The 15,898-nt window shown below is 43.6% G+C and overlaps 1 pseudogene; it reads left to right on the top strand.

The window, feature by feature from the left end:
* Positions 1-7,005: 7,005 nt before the first annotated feature.
* On the top strand, positions 7,006-8,445 carry LOC101446653 (C-terminal-binding protein 2 pseudogene; annotated as a pseudogene).
* Positions 8,446-15,898: the final 7,453 nt, after the last annotated feature.

The raw sequence follows: 15,898 nt of genomic DNA, 5'->3' as shown, positions 1-15,898 counted from the left end.
CACGGCTGGCTTGCCAGTCACTGCAAGCCCTGAGTCAATTTACTCATGCCACTCCATGGGAAGAGGAAGTAAAGGGAGAGAGAGCAAACATGCACACATACACACACACGATGGTTAAACACACAGAGTAGGCTTGAGTCAATTCTTCTTTCAGTCACCTGTGAGGAAGAAGTTGATAAGAAAGCGAGAACAAGATGTTCAAGCCCTAAAATAGAACCCCCACCCCGACGATCTTCTCCCTCTGATTGGATGGAGGCAAATGAGAAGCAGAAGAAAGCCTCCAAACTAAGGCCTGAATTTAATGCATCTTGACCCAGTTCCTTAATAAACCCATCCCAGAACCTCCCCACCAGCGTGGCAAGTCATCAATCCTCTTGGCCCAAAGGGTCTGGGGTCAACTGCCTTGGCATGGGTGCCCAAGAGTTTATAATTGACCCAGGCCGTTCAAACATAAATATTCTGTTGAATGAATGAGTAGCTGAGTGTATTTATTTTAATGTGTATCAGAAAAAATATATAAATAGCAGGTTAATCCCATCAAGATTATAAAAGACATTAAATAGCTCTTGAATGTGTGACTACATGTATTTATTTTACTGTGTAGTGGGGAAAATATGCAATTAGCATGTTAAACCCATGATTCTACAAATAGTATTGGTTAGGATTTAATTGATTTAAAGTTGATTTCAAGAAAAATATAAGTAAAATAGTAGTACAAAGCAGTACTTACTACAAGCAACTCTGGCTGTCATTGAGACCAAGGTACACTATCTCCCCCGTGGCCTGTCACCCACGAGAGCCTGTGTCACTCTTCTGCTGGGGTCAGGGAAGAAAAGGAAGCTCGTTGTGTGTGCACTTTGTGTAGGTTATCTTCTTCAAAGGTAAGGGCACTTTAAAGTAGTATCTTTCCAGGAGTATTATCAACCTTAGCGAGGTTAAGTAACTTGTCCAAGATCAATCAACTGTAAATGGCAGAGCCAGAATTCAAACACAGCTCCGGCTGTCTTCAAAGCCTTGCTCCCTTCACGACCTGCCAGTTAAGGGGAAGAGAGTGAGTCAGTGTGTAGAAAGCTATTCAGCCTGGGGAGGAAAGATGAGGGAGTTTCCTTGGGAGGTTCTCTACCTCAGGAAAGTGAATGGTGAGTCTGTCTGCTGAGCCAATGTGGGGAATCTGACAAGAAATCACCCTGCCTGACGCTTTAATCCTGAGTTAATAGAAAATTAAAAGAAATAAAAGCACTGGAAAAAGGAGACTCTTAGAGACTGAGTATGCACCCATCCATGGCACTTTATGTTGGGAACTCATACTTAGGGGTTTTATCCATTGGGGGATACTTTTATACTTATGCCCATATTTGAGGATGTCCAGCCCCCTGCGTAATTATTTCTCTCTTCTTCCCGCCCCACCCCCCGTCCCCACCCCCGCCCCGTTGTCTGCTCTCTTTGTCCATTCGCTGTGTGTTCTCCTGTGTCTGCCTGCATTCCTGGCAGCACTGGGAATCTGTGTCTCTTTTTTGTTATGTCATGTTGCTGTGTCAGCTCTTCGTATGTGCAGCGCCACTCCTGGGCGGACTGCACTTTTTTTCGTGTGGAGCAGCTCAATGCGGGGCGCACTCCTTGCGCATGGGGTTCCCCTACGCGGGGGACACCCCTGCATGGCACAGTAGTCCTTGCGCGTGGCAGCACTGCGCGTGGGCCAGCTCACCACATGGGCCAGGAGGCCCTGGGTTCAAACTCTGGACCTCCCATGTGGTAGGCGGACACTCTATCATTTGAACCACGTCCGCTTCCCATGTTACCTCATTTGGAAAAAGGCTCTTTGCAGGTGTAATTAAGGATCCTGAGGTGAAGAGTTCATCCTGGATTATCTGGGTGGGCCCTAAATCCAATGTCAAGTGTCCTTATAAGGGACACATAGCGGAAGAGGAGGAGACGTGAAGACACAGAAGAGCCTGGAGAGATGTGGCCCTAAGCCAAGTAAGCCAGAGAACGCCAGGAGCCACCAGATGCTGGAAGAGGCAGGGAAGTCTTCTCCCCTAGAGCCTCAAGGGGCAGGGCGGTGCTGCTCACACTTGGATTTTGGTCTTCTAGCCCTCAGAACTGTAAGAACACATTGCTGTTGTTTCAAGCCCCCCAGTTTGTGGTAATTTCTTACAGCAGCCCTAGGAAACTTATCTGACCGAGAAACAGCAGGAGGCTCCGTCTACCTCCCTTCTCTGCTGCGGTTAATCCACAGACCTGCCCTCCCACTCAGAATCTTCTCGTCCTGCTCCCTGCTTCTGCTATTTAGGTGCTTTGATTCCAGGTCCCCAGTTCTCTTAGTCAGGACAGTTACCCTCTAGTCTCCTCAGACCTCCTGCCTAAGTCCTTCTCAGCTCACTCTGCTTCCCCACAGCTGCCCGGCGCCTCCTGCCTGCTCGGCACTGCTGTCTTGCACGCCTCCCGTCTCAGACAGCCTGTCCCAGGGATGTGGGCCTGTTCTCTCTTTCAGGACTATGAGGCCTTAAACTTTGTGCTGGGCCCCAGAACAACCGCATCTCTCTCCTGCCCAGAGCCCCAGTGGACTGAACCCTACTTACGGGCTCTCAAGTAAGCAAGCATTTATTGTGCATCGACTTCGAGTCAGCACTCTTCTAAGTGCGGAGGGTACCAGTAGGTCCCTACCCTCCAGAAGTGGACTCGTCAGTAATGTCCTGTCATCTCTCCTCTTTGAAAACATGGCCTGTGGCCATCCATTTCCAGCAATCTGTTTAGCGCCTGCTCCTCATCCATCTCACAGGGTACAAGGATACGCTGCAGAGAATATTAGGCCAAAATCTAGCTGCACAGCCGTTTTTTCCCCCAGATATGCACAGTTTTATTTATTGGTCTTTGCTGTGGAGGAAGCCATATGCCAAATGAAAGTAAGGCCCAGGGCTGAATTTGATACATGGAGTTGCTAACAAATCATTATTTCACTAAAGCCATTGGCCTAATGCTAAGTGGTATCTGTATTAAAAAAAAAGGTAAGGAACAATGATGTTAAATATTCCAATCAAGAGTAGTTAACATTTGCATAAACATTCCCACAGTCAGTAGAAAAATATGAGGGTAAGCCTAATGTCAAATTCTGCATTATTTAAAAAACAGTTCACATTTTAAAAATCCATGTCCATAAATAATCAAGGTAATTAATATGATTTGCATTTATCAGTTTATCACACTGAGTATGTTCTCTCCTTATCCGGTTTTCCTTTAAAAAAATTCTCTTTCATATCTTTGATGCAGTTTTTCTCTCTTTAAATAGTTCCCAGACATGTTTAATCACATTTAATTGATCAACCAATCTACTCTAGACATAAAATCATTATGAAGATTAAGAAGACTGAACTGACCTTCAGCACCAAAGAGACCATTCTGCCTCTCAGGTTTCTTTAGCTTCCTCATGAACATCTTATCCTCGGCTCATTTCAAATTAACTTATGCTTTATTGAGTGTCTACTATGTGCCTGGCACTGTGCAAGATTCTGGTTATACAAAGATGAACAAAATAACCTTGGCCCCAAACCATATGGCGTTTGTGGTCTAGTAGAAGCATCAGTCTGTTGATTATGCCATGCGAAAGCAGTGGTTCTCAAAGCTGGGCCGCTGGGAGGGGTGTCCCTGAGGCCGTTGCAAGGCTGTGTGAAGCCCAAACTATACTCATGGTGATACTAAGATGTTATTTGCCTTTTCGTAATCATTTTCCTCCTAAGAGATTTGAGAAAATGTGAAACGATGCTATTCTCATTATTTTGTTTTGGAAAGTACTCATTACAAATGAAATAAAATAAGTCACTTGTGTAAGCGGTGATTGGCTCAGTATTGTTATTTTAATTTAAATTATTTGAAATATTTAAAAATTTCCTTAGCTTTACTTTCTAACACAATGAATATAAAAACATAAGAACCATCTAAACAAAATGTCTTTGAGGTCTTCAACAATTTTTAAGAGTGTGAAGAGATTCTGAATCCTCAATGTGGAGCACTCTATAGGCGGTGCCTAAATCTGAATTGGGAGATCAGCAAAGCCTTCTCAGACTAATGACCCTTAGGCTGGATCTTGAAGGATAAAGAGGAATTAGTAGAGCAAATGTTTATTTGTGGGGATGGGGGAGGGATTCCAGGCCAAAGGGACAGCTTGTACAAAGGTCCAGAGATCAGTCTCAGCATGGCCCACTGTGAAATGGAAAGGAGTTTAGTGTGACCGGAAGATGGAATGTAAGAGGAAAGTGACCAGGGATGAGGCTAAGAGGAATGCAGGGACCTGACTGTGTGCTGGCTAGAGTCTGAATTCCATCCTGAAGGCAACAGGAAGACACCAGTTTTAAGCAGGGAAGTGGCAGGTTCAGATTTGTGTTTTAGGAATCTCACTCTGGCTAGGGAATAAAGAATATGCTGGAGGGGAGCAGCCTGGACACTGGGATAATCATAGAGGCTGTTGCAGTAATTTAGGTATAAGAAGATGGTGGCCTAGGTTAGGGTAGTGGCTCTAGGTTGGAGACAAGTGGGCAGATTTTGAGATGTGTCCAGGAGATGGAACTGACAGGACTTGATAATGCAAAGAGAAAAGGAACAGTAAGGTAACTTAGGTGTTCAGGAGCATAGAGTGATGGTCACTTGGAAAGGGAGCAGAGAAGAAGCTGGATGGGGAGAGGAAGAGAAAGCATACAATTTTTGACTCATTAGATTAAGGGTGAAGAGTTTCAGATGTCCAGGTGGAGCTAGCTAGTCAACGGTCGGATGTATGTTCTGACACTCTGGAAAGAGAGCTGGGGTAGAACAATCTATGTTATGTCTCTAAAAAACAATATTTAATGAAAAGGCAGAGGAAGTGAAAACTCCAAAGGAGATAGAGAAGGAGGAAGGGGGGAAATCAGAAGTATATGGTGTCGCCAGACTTGGCCCAGTGGTTAGGGCGTCCGTCTACCACATGGGAGGTCCGCGGTTCAAGCCCCGGGCCTCCTTGACCTGTGTGGAGCTGGCCCATGCGCAGTGCTGATGCGCGCAAGGAGTGCCCTGCCACGCAGGGGTGTTCTGCGTAGGGGAGCCCCATGCGCAAGGAGCGCGCCCCCGTAAGGAGAGCCGCCCAGCGCAAAAGAAAGTGCAGCCTGCCCAGCAATGGCGCCGCCCACATGGAGAGCTGACACAACAAGATGACGCAACAAAGAAGATTCCCGCCGCTTACAACAACAGAAGCGGACAAAGAAGATGCAGCAAATAGACACAGAGAACAGACAACTTGGGTAGGGGAGAAGGGGAGAGAAATAAATAAATAAATCTTAAAAAAAAAAAAAAGTATGTGGTGTCATGGAAGCCAAGGAAGACAGTGTGTGAGTAAAGAGATAATGATTAATAGTATCAAGTGATCAGGTGAGATAAGGACTGAATCATCCAATGGTAACAAGGAATTAATTCATCACCTTGGCAGAGAGCAATTTCAATGAAGTGTGGGAGGATAAGCCAGATTTTAATAGGTTGAGAAATAAAAGGGAGGTGAGAAAGTAAGAGCGAGAAAGAAGGAAGGCCAGGGATTTGGGGGGCAGGGTGGGAGTTGGGTGGGGTAACTCTTCTAAGAAGTTTATCTATGAAGGGAGACAGAATAGGGTATTAGCTGGAGGGAGTTTTAAAATAGAAGAGGGGAGCAGATTTGGCTCAGTGGTTGAGTGTCTGCTTCCCAAGTATGAGGTCATGGGTTCAATCTCTGGTACCTCCGGGGAAAAAAATTAAAATAGAAAAGACATGGAAATACTAGTGGAAAGGACCAGGAGAGACTGACGATGTAAGTGGAGATGGGATAATTGATAGTGCAAAGCTCTAAGGGGGAGGGAAGTGATGGGAACCAGAGTTGTTGCCAGGAGAACGGGCACCTCTTCTATTGTAATGTGGGGAAGGAGGAGTGGATGGGACAGAGATGCTGGTAAAAGGACTGGTGCGATTGAGGGAGTTCCTGCCTGCCATTATAATAACAGGTGGTTACAATGGTTTGTTCATGGAAATATTTTTAAAAATAGGGTAGACCCAGATAATGGTACCTAAACTTGGCACTTTCTAAAGCTGCCAGAATTAATTATGGGAATTTTTTTCCCTGAAGCATAATCATCAGAATCAACTCCTTTTTTCCTTTTCTAAACTTTCCCCACCCAGGGCTTTAAACATTTACATATCACCAAAAGCACAAGTGAAAAAAGAAAACTTTGACAAATTGGGTTTCATAAAATCAAAAACCTTTGTGCTTTAAAAGGCATCGTCAAGAAACTGAAAAGACAACCCATAGAATGAGGGAAATATTTTAAAATAATTTGTCATATTCAGAGTATATAAAGGATTCCTACAGTTCGATAAAAAAGCTAAATAACCTAATTAAACTGGGCAAAGGATGTTTCTGCTTTCTGAATAAACATTTCTCCAAAGAAGGTGCACAAATGGCCAATAAGTTACATGAAAAGATGCTCAACATCCGTCGTCCTCAGGGAAATGTAAATCAAAACTACAATGAGATACCACTGTACACAAGGAAGGCTATAAGGAAAAAGACAAACAAAAGCATATGTTGGTAAGGAGGTGGAGAAATTGGAACCCTCATATACTGCTGGTGGGAATGTTACATGTTGTAGCCAGTTTGGAAAACAGTTTGGTAGTTCCCCAAAAAGTTAAACAGAGAGTTGTTATCATTTGACTCAGCAAGCCCACCCTTAAAAATTCAATCCCAAGAAAACTGAAAACATGTCCACACAAAAAATTTGTACATGGATGTTCGTGTCAGCATTATTCATAATAGCCAAAAAAGTGGAACCAATCCAAATGTCCATCAACTGATGAATGGATAAACAAAATGAAGTGTGAACATACAATGGACCATTCAGCCATGAAGTGCTGATACCTGCTACAACATGGAAGAGCATGGAAAACATTATGCTGAATGAAAGAAGTTGGTCACAAAACATCACATATTGTACTGTCTTTTTTAGAGGAAATGCCTCGAATATGCAAATCCATGAAGACAGAAAGGAGATTAATGATCGCCAGGGGCTAGGAGGAGGGGAGTATGGTATTTCTTTTGGGGTGATGAAATTTTCTTCCTTTCGTTGCCTATGTAAATATTAAACTGTCTGATTCAACTGGTGAAGACATAAACTGCTTTTACCTTCAGGCAGGCCTTGGCCTTGCCCTTGACTTGTCTTGTGTGTGCTTGACATCCTGTGTGAGAGACTGAGAGACCGATGTTGGATAGGTGCACTGCCTGGCCCCTCTGCTCATAAATAGACCATCTGATTCCCAAATCCTTGGTCTAAACCCTGTAAAAGAAAATTCTCCAGGATTTAACCTTTAAGAATGGCATTACCTCTTTTAGAAGAAGCTGGCATTGCAAATGATTTTTGAAATGACAAAAATATTTGAAGTATCATATTTATAAATCTAACTAATCTGTCCATACTGTTATCATAGCAGTGCCTAGAAGTAAAAAAAGCTATGGGTTTAAAGAGAAGCCTTCACTTCTCCTAGGTTCTCTTTGCTCTTACTCTTAGGAAAAAAAAGGCCACCCCTCGGGGTGGACCATGTAACACAACCAAAAATTAGGCTCACCTGAAGTGGTTGCTGTTCCAGCCAACGCCTTGGGATTCAACATCCTGTTTTATGACCCCTACTTGCAGGGTGGTATAGAGGAGTCCCTGGGAGTGTAAAGGATCTACATGCTGCAGGACTTGCTATATCGAAGTGACTGCGTCTCTGCACTGTACTCTCAAGGAACATAACCACCACCTCATCAACGACTTTACTGTCAAGCAGATGAGGCAACGGGCATTCCTAGTGAATGGGACCCGTGGTGGACTGGTGGCTGAGAAAGCCTTAGCCCAAGCCTTCAAGAAAGGAAGGATCTGAGGGGCGGCCTGTGATGTGCACAACTCGGAGCCTTTTAGCTCTGCTCAGGGCCCACTGAAACATGAACCTAATCCAATCTGTACTCTGTGCAAGGCTTGGTATAGAGAGCGAGCATCACTGGAGATGAGGGAGGCAGCTGCTACTGAGATCTGCCGAGCAATCACAGGTCTCGTCTCAGAAAGCTTAAGAAAATTGTGTGAACGAGGAATTTTTTTTGTTATACCAGCTCCCTGGTCAGTAAAAGCTCAGCAAGCAATTCACCCGAAGCTCAATGGTGCCCCATACAGACAGACACCCACCAGGCATCGCGGGCATGGCTCCGGGAGGCCTTCCTGTGGCCCTGGGAGGGATCATTCCCCGAGGCATCTCAGTGACCTGAGGCATCCCAGTGGCCCACGACCTTCCCACGTGGCACACCCTTCCCAAGCTCCTTCTCTCAACCAGCCCACAAAACACGGGAACAATCGAGAGCTCCCCAACGAGCAACAGCAGAGAAGGACGAAAGGTAATCATTCAGATAAACCTGGAACCAAGAGACAGTGAAAAGGTGATGAACTAAGAGAAAAGGAATCTGAATGGTCTTTTTAACTGATTCTGGACATAGAACATCATTGATGTTGCAGTGTTTTAAAACTACAAAAGAGCTAGAAGCCGAGGCGTGGGAAAACCGAAGTAGTCAGCTTCCACATGCTGAAAGACTAGGATGTGATTCATTAATGGTCAGCTTGTTATTGTGTGTTAAGTTTTTCATCTGTGCATCAAATCACAATGAATAAATAGATCTATTTCTTATATAAGTCCCTTGGGCACAGCAGGCTCTGAGTACCTTACTCTAGAATGTTGCATTAAGAGTTCCAAACAGGGAAGCAGACTTGGCCCAGTGGTTAGGGCATCTGTCTACCACATGGGAGGTCTGCAGTTCAAACCCTGGGCCTCCTTGACCCGTGTGGAGCTGGCCCATGCACAGTGCTGATGCGTGCAAGGAGTGCCCTGCGTGGCAGCAGTGCTGATGCATGCAAGGAGTGCCCTGCCACGCAGGGGTGTCCGCTGAGTAGGGGAGCCCCACGCACAAGGAGTGTGCCCCGTAAGGAGTGCTGCCCAGCGCGAAAGAAAGTGCAGCCTGTCCAGGAATGGTACACAAGATGATGCAACAAAAGGAAACACAGATTCCTGGGGTGCTGACAACAATAGAAGCAGATCAAAAAAAAAAAAACAGAACATGCAGCAAATAGACAAAGAGAACAGACAACTGGGGTGGGCGGGGGGAGGAAGGGGGGAGAGAAATTAAAAAAGATACTTACAAAAAAAAAGAGTTCCAAGCGTGGAAATAAAAAATATAATAGAGGAAACCCCCATCCTATGCCTCTAGCCCCTTTGGTCCATTGGGGCTGGTTACCTCTTTAGGGAAAACTTTGAGAAAGATTAAATTACTACAAAATGGGAGAGAAAACTCTTTGCTGGTGTTAGACCATGGCAAGTAATAGATGGAAGACAGTATGGCTTCTGTATAGAGAAGTGCTTTCCTCACATCTGAACTGTGTACTGAGCGGGCGTGTTGGCTGAAGTTCAGAAGTACTCTCTGAGGATGGAAAAAAAAAAGTGTTACGTTTCATAAGCTGTAAGTACTCAAATACATTTTCTCAGTTTCAGATCCTCTACTAGAATACTTGAGTGGAAAATGTTGAACTTAAAAGGGTTCAGGAAGAACAATGTTGCATTTCCTGATGTCTCAGGAAACACTTTTTATGGTAACTTGTCAGATTGCCTTTGGGTAAACCTACTTTTTTTCAGACATTGAGAGTCATCTTTTCTTCATGTGATATTTTATACAAGAACGCTTTAGATGTGTTATTAGTTGTGACTGATTTTGAGAATTCCTATTAGATTTGTTTCAACTGGTTATATGTTATATTCATAGTCTTTTGAGAATCATCGCCTTTTTGTTTAAAAAGATTGTATAGGTATATCCTTGTTTTTGTGACCAAAAACAAAAAAACAAAAAAACCAACTTTAAAACTGTCCCAAATAGAAAAACAATCAATGGCTATGAAAGGTATTTTTTGTTTTAGTGTGAGTTACCGTTACTGCATTTGTTGATTGTAAAGATGGACATTTAGTGTTCAGTGTAGTTTTCAATAAAAAGGAATAATTTTTAAAATTAGGCTTGCCCAGAAGTCCAAGGCTTGTTGTAACTGCTGTCGTTCTGTAGCCTTAAACAGACCAGAGCTTTGAATGGTTAAAAGCTGGATTTTCTGCTTCTTCATAGTTACTACTAAATGTATTACTCTAATTCCAACCAGTGACCAAATCCAACTACTTCATCCTAGAAGAAAAAGATTATTATAAGCATTCCCAAAGTGTATTCACTTTTATTTTTAAAAATTTTACTATTTACTGATTCTCAAAATGTGCAAAATACAAAAAAGTGTAAATAAGCAGGAAAAAAAATCAGCCACGTATCTACCAATTAGAAACAACTGCTAACATCCTAATTATTTCCTTTAAGTTCTTTATGCATTTTTCCTTTCCATAATCAGAACTCTTTATACAACTTTGTGCCTTAACTTTTTTTTAAAGATTTATTTATTTCTCTCCCCTCCCTCCTCCAGTTGTCTGCTCTCTGTGTCCATTTGCTGTGTGTTCTTCTTTGTCTGTTTCTGTTGTTGTCAGCAGCAGGTTCAAACTGCGCATGGGCCAGCTCTCCTTTACGGGTGCACTCCTTGCACGTGGGACTCCTCTAATGGGCGACACCCCTGTGTGGCAGGGCACTCCTTGTGAGCATCAGCACTGCGTGTGGGCTGGCTCACCACATGGGTCAGGAGGCCCTGGGTTTGAACTCTGGACCTCCCATGTGGTAGGCGGATGCTCTATCTAGTTGAGCCAAATCCACTTCCCTGTTATTGATTTCTAATTTCATTCCATTGTGTTCAGAGAACATACTTTGAACGATTTTAGTTGTTAAATTTACTGAGGTTTTTTAATAATCTTGCATATGGTCTAGAGAGTGACTTTTTAGATGTAAAAAAAAGTATTATTTTGCCTTGAAATATTAAAGGTTTTTTTTTTGTGTTTGTGGTGGTTTGATTTACATGGAAACATTTTAGTTTCAGAATTTAAGGTGTTTGTGGTGAGTGTTGTGAAGTGCCACCCTGGTACCCCTGGTCTAAAGAGCACTTCCTAACCCAAGGTCATACCACCTTCCTGGGGCAGCTGTCCTCCAATGCCTGACCAATAAGGGAATATAAAGACCTACCCCCTCACTCCAGCTGGAAACAACTCTGTGGGATTGTCCCAGACTCACAACTCCCTGTAGAGTTCGCTGAGGCCTCCACTAATTCTGCACTGCAGCTCAGTTTCTCCCTTTTCCCAGTCCTGCTTCGCTTCCTTCCCTTGCATAGATGTTGATCCTGAGAGTACTCCCTAATAAACCTGTCAATTAATCTCTGTGGCAGTCTGCTACCTGGGAAAACTAACCTGCTACAATGTGGGTCAATTTACTAACACTATTATAATTTCCCTTTGAGATGCAAAAGATGCTGGATTGTCTTGTCCTTCAATGTTACAGATGGTTTCATTACACAGTACTAGTAGTTAAAGTTAGGACTTGAAAGCCGCATTTATTTCATATTTTGGAATCTCTTTTCAAAATCCAGGTAGCAAGACATCTTAGTATAAATTTTCTTTGTTCTGGGATGACTGGAATGAGTTGCACTTGGGTCATGTTAATGAAAAGCCAATAAGCTTTCTCTCTTTCAGGCAATGTTATCTGAATCTCTTCAATGAACTGAGATGGTCCAGATGCAAGTCTGTTCCCAAGAAAAGAAACAAAATGTCATCTAACTGGGAATTTATCATGTAGCACCAGGCCGCCTGCTGGGCTGGAGACCTGGGATCACTACTACTAGGGTTTAAATGATGAGTGAGAGGTATGCAAGCAGCGTAGGTTCTGGCACGAGGTTGGGTTGGCTCCCCTCTCTACCCTGACCACCCTGGACTGGTACTTTGGGAAGAATGGCTGAGCTTTTGAATGAAAACAAATGCACTAGCATGGCTTCTTGGCACAGTGTACACCTCGGGGGCTTTTTTTTTTTTTTTAATGCTGCCTTAAAGAACCTCTGGGATCTGGAACAATAGGCACACTGTTATAACACTGATCGAGAACACAAGACCATTTTTCAACAACTGTCATGGGTGGGGACAGAACCACAGGGGCAGCAACCACAAAAAATGGACTGGTGGGAAGCAGATTGGGCTCAATGGATAGAGCATCCATCTACCACATGGGAGGTCCAGGGTTCAAACCCAGGGTCTCGTGGCCCATGTGATGAGCTGGCCCACATACAGTGCTGACTCACGCAAGGAGTGCCCTGCCACGCAGGGGTGTCCCCCACATAGGGGAGCCCTAGTTGCAAGGACTGCACCCCTTAAGGAGAGCCGCCCAGCGCAAATAAAGTGCAGCCTGCCCAGGAGGGGCACCGCACAAATGGAGAGCTGATGCAAAAAGATGACGCAACAAAAAGAGACACCGATTCCTGGTGCTGCGGACAAGAATACAAGCGGACACAGAAGAACACACAGCAAATGGACACAGAGAGCAAACAATGGTGGATGGGGGTAAGGGGAGAGAAATTTAAAAAAATATTAAAAGAAAAAATGCACTGGCATGTTCTATTTTTTCTTAACAAGGCACTTGGAAGCAGAATTGATCCATTTGAAAGAGATCCAAATGGTCTCCGAGAGTGGTTCTTCTCATCTAATGAAAGCCAAAAGCACCTGCTCCTCTTTATGACAACTAAACAGTCCATCCTCCTTCATTTTAAAACATGAGTCCCCTCTTGAGAGCCATCACCACGCTACTAGGCAGTAAATGGAGACTGTGGGAAATTCAGCTCAGGCCTCCCTCTGCCTGACTGTCATGCCATTTATTTTACTCCAAATGGCAAGTGCTGCAAAATCTGTTTTTTCAATAGGAGGGAGAGAAAGACAAGTCACACATATCTGATCATTTTCTCATCACCTTCTCCCCATACGCCTCTTCCTCCCACCCTTCTCATCGCAAGGAAATCTCTTTTGCAAGGATTTTCCCTACCGATCCTTCTCTTTCCTGAGGTGGCATCTGAACTGTCCCCTTCCCTTAGATCACAATGGTGAATGCAGAAGAGAGAGAGGTAAGAGAAATTGAGTCTGGAAATACTTTAAATTTCTTGATTTTCCTCATTGTTGTATTCACTCTTTAGAAAGCCTTGTTATTGCACCTTGACACTGGCCAGACACTCCCAGTTTGTAGGAAGGTTGGGATTACAGGGAAGTTCTCCCACCCCAGCCCACCCCACCAGCAGGTGTTCCCAGGAGGCTCACTCAGCTGGGTGGCCTGAGCTGGGGGCCCTGCAGAATCTGCTGAAAAGCTTCTCTGCAGACGGAGGAGGAAGCAATGATCGGGAGGAAGTTTCTGGGGTGCTGGCAACGTTCCATTGTTTGACCTGGGTAATGGTTATACAATGTGTTCATTTTGTTGTACGTCATTGAGCCATTGAGCCGTACACTTATAATTTGTGTTTTCTTTGTATGTGTGGTATATTTAAAGTAAAAAATAAAGTTTAAAATTCCTCTAGTCAGGGGAGTGGATGTAACTCAAGTGATTGCGCGCCTGTTTCCCATGTACAAGTCCTGGGTTCAATCCCCTGTACCTCCAAAAAAAAAAAAAAATTCCTTTAGTCAGTTGATAAAGCTCCAACCTTAACTAGAAGATATTAACCTAATCATCTGAATTTCTGGAATTAAACAGTAATGCCCTTTCATACTCCCCCATATACTTTAAATATTGTGATATTTTCTTTACTTAATAATTCCCCCCTGTCCCCGATGGCTCCCTCATCGGTTTGCTCATTGTTTTTTTTTGCTTGTTGTTTGCACTCGTTGCCTGCTCGTTCCCTGTTTGTTTTTCTTTAGGATGCACTGGAAACCTAACCCAGGACCTCCTGTGTGAGATGCAGGTGCTCTACTGCTTGAACCACATCCACTCCCTGCTTCTTTTTGCTCATTCTATGTTTGTTGCTTGTTGTCTTTTTGTTGCTAATTGTTTTTGCTTGCTGTCTACTTGGTGTTTTTTGCTCTTTGCCTACTGGTTGTTTTTACTCAATATCTGCTCGCTGTTTGTTTGTCTTCTTTAGGAGGCAAGGGGAACCAAACCTGGGATCGCCCATGTGGCAGGTGGGTGCTTAACTGCTTGAGGCACATCCACTCCCCTGTAATTTTTTTTTGTATCTCCCCCCTTGTGGCTTTTTGCATGCTCTCTGCTCTGCGTCCATTCACTGTGCATTCTTCTGTATCTGTATCTATTTATTTTTATTTCCCCTCCCCCTGCAGCTTGCTTGCTGTCTGCTCTCTGTGTCCATTCACTGCATGTTCTTCTGTGTTGTTGCTTGTCTCCCTTTTTTGTTGCGTCACCTTGCTGAGTCTGCTCTCCGTGGTGCTTGCGGGCCGAGTGGCACTCTGCCACGCTTGCGGGCTGGGAGGTTCTCCACAGAGTATGGGCGAGCCTGCCTTCACAAGGAGGCCCTGGGATGTGAACCCAGGACCTCCCATATGGTAGACGGGAGCCCAACTGATTGAGCCACAGCTGTTTCCCCCCAGCAATTTTTAATTTTCTACCATTTTTGTTATAAAAATACTATGTGCTAATTATAGAAATACAGAAAAGTATAAACCTTACCTCGCAGAGACAAGCAGTTATTTTTTATTTGCTGCTTAGTTTTTTTGTGTGTGTGCATTCATGAACAGTATATATATTTTGTAGTATTAGGATCATGTCAAATAGTTTGAAGCCTACTTCTTTTTTCACTTAATATGTAGTGAACATTTTCCCACAATTAACTATACTTTGAAAACATGATTTTAAATGCCTGCAAAATGTTTTACATTTCGCCATTATCTTGGTATATAGGTCATTTGGTCATTCATTTATTCATACATTCATCTACCCAACCATTCTACAAATGTTTACTGAGCACCTCCCATATGCCAGGCACTGGGTGAGTTGATGGGTCACCCTGATAAAAAAAAAAGACAGATATAGTCCCTTGTCATCAAGGTACTTTCAGTCTAGAGCAGTTAAAAATGAATTAAACCAATAAAAATCTCGTGTTTTCCATTGAACTTGGCATTTCATCCTAAAATTTATATGGAAAAACAAAGAACAGGGGAAGAAAGACTAGTACATGGTGCATAGACTCTGTATTTGAATTTTAAATTTAAAAGAGCCATAAGTGGATTTGGCCCAAAGGTTGGGGCGTCTGCCTACCACATGGGAGGTACAAGGTTCATACCCAGGGCCTCCTGACCTGTGAGATGAGCTGGCCCAAGCGCAGTGCTAATCCACACAAGGAGTGCCCTGCCACACAGGAGTGTCCCCGTGTAGGGGAACCCCATGTGCAAGGAGTGTGCCCCATAAGGAGAGCTGTCCAGTGTGAAAAAAGCACAGCCTGCCCAGGAATGGTGCTGCACACATGGAGAGCTGACGCAGCAAGATGACACAACAAAAGGAGACACAGATTCCGGGTGCTGCTGACAAGAATACAAGTGGACACAGAAGAACACACAGCGAATGGACACGAGAGCAGGCAATGGGGGGGGGGGGGGAGGTGAAGGGGAGAGAAATAAATAAAAAAATCTTTAAAAAAATTAAAATTGCTTTAGGACTGAAATATGGTTCATGATTATAATATGATTATTTATATATCTGTACAATCTATAAATTATATAGAATATAGATTTTTATTCCACAGATACAGGGTCATAATATCCATGTAGTTTTGATGTTTGCTTTTTCTAGTGGAAACCAAAATCACTAGGTAGAATGTTAGGTCAAAAGCAGAGATGGAACACTCAGACACTGATTGTCCTTCTTTCAAGCCAGTGTCCTGTAGTACAGGAAGAATTCAGAGCCACGTTGTTTTTTTTTCTTTTCTTCCTTTTCAGGGAGGTGGGGCTTAAGATT

The sequence above is a fragment of the Dasypus novemcinctus genome, chromosome 8 (assembly GCF_030445035.2).
Source record: "Dasypus novemcinctus isolate mDasNov1 chromosome 8, mDasNov1.1.hap2, whole genome shotgun sequence".
Lineage (NCBI taxonomy): Eukaryota > Metazoa > Chordata > Mammalia > Cingulata > Dasypodidae > Dasypus > Dasypus novemcinctus.
The sequence above is the reverse complement of the archived record's forward strand: the minus strand, read 5'-3'. Positions and strand labels throughout refer to the sequence as shown.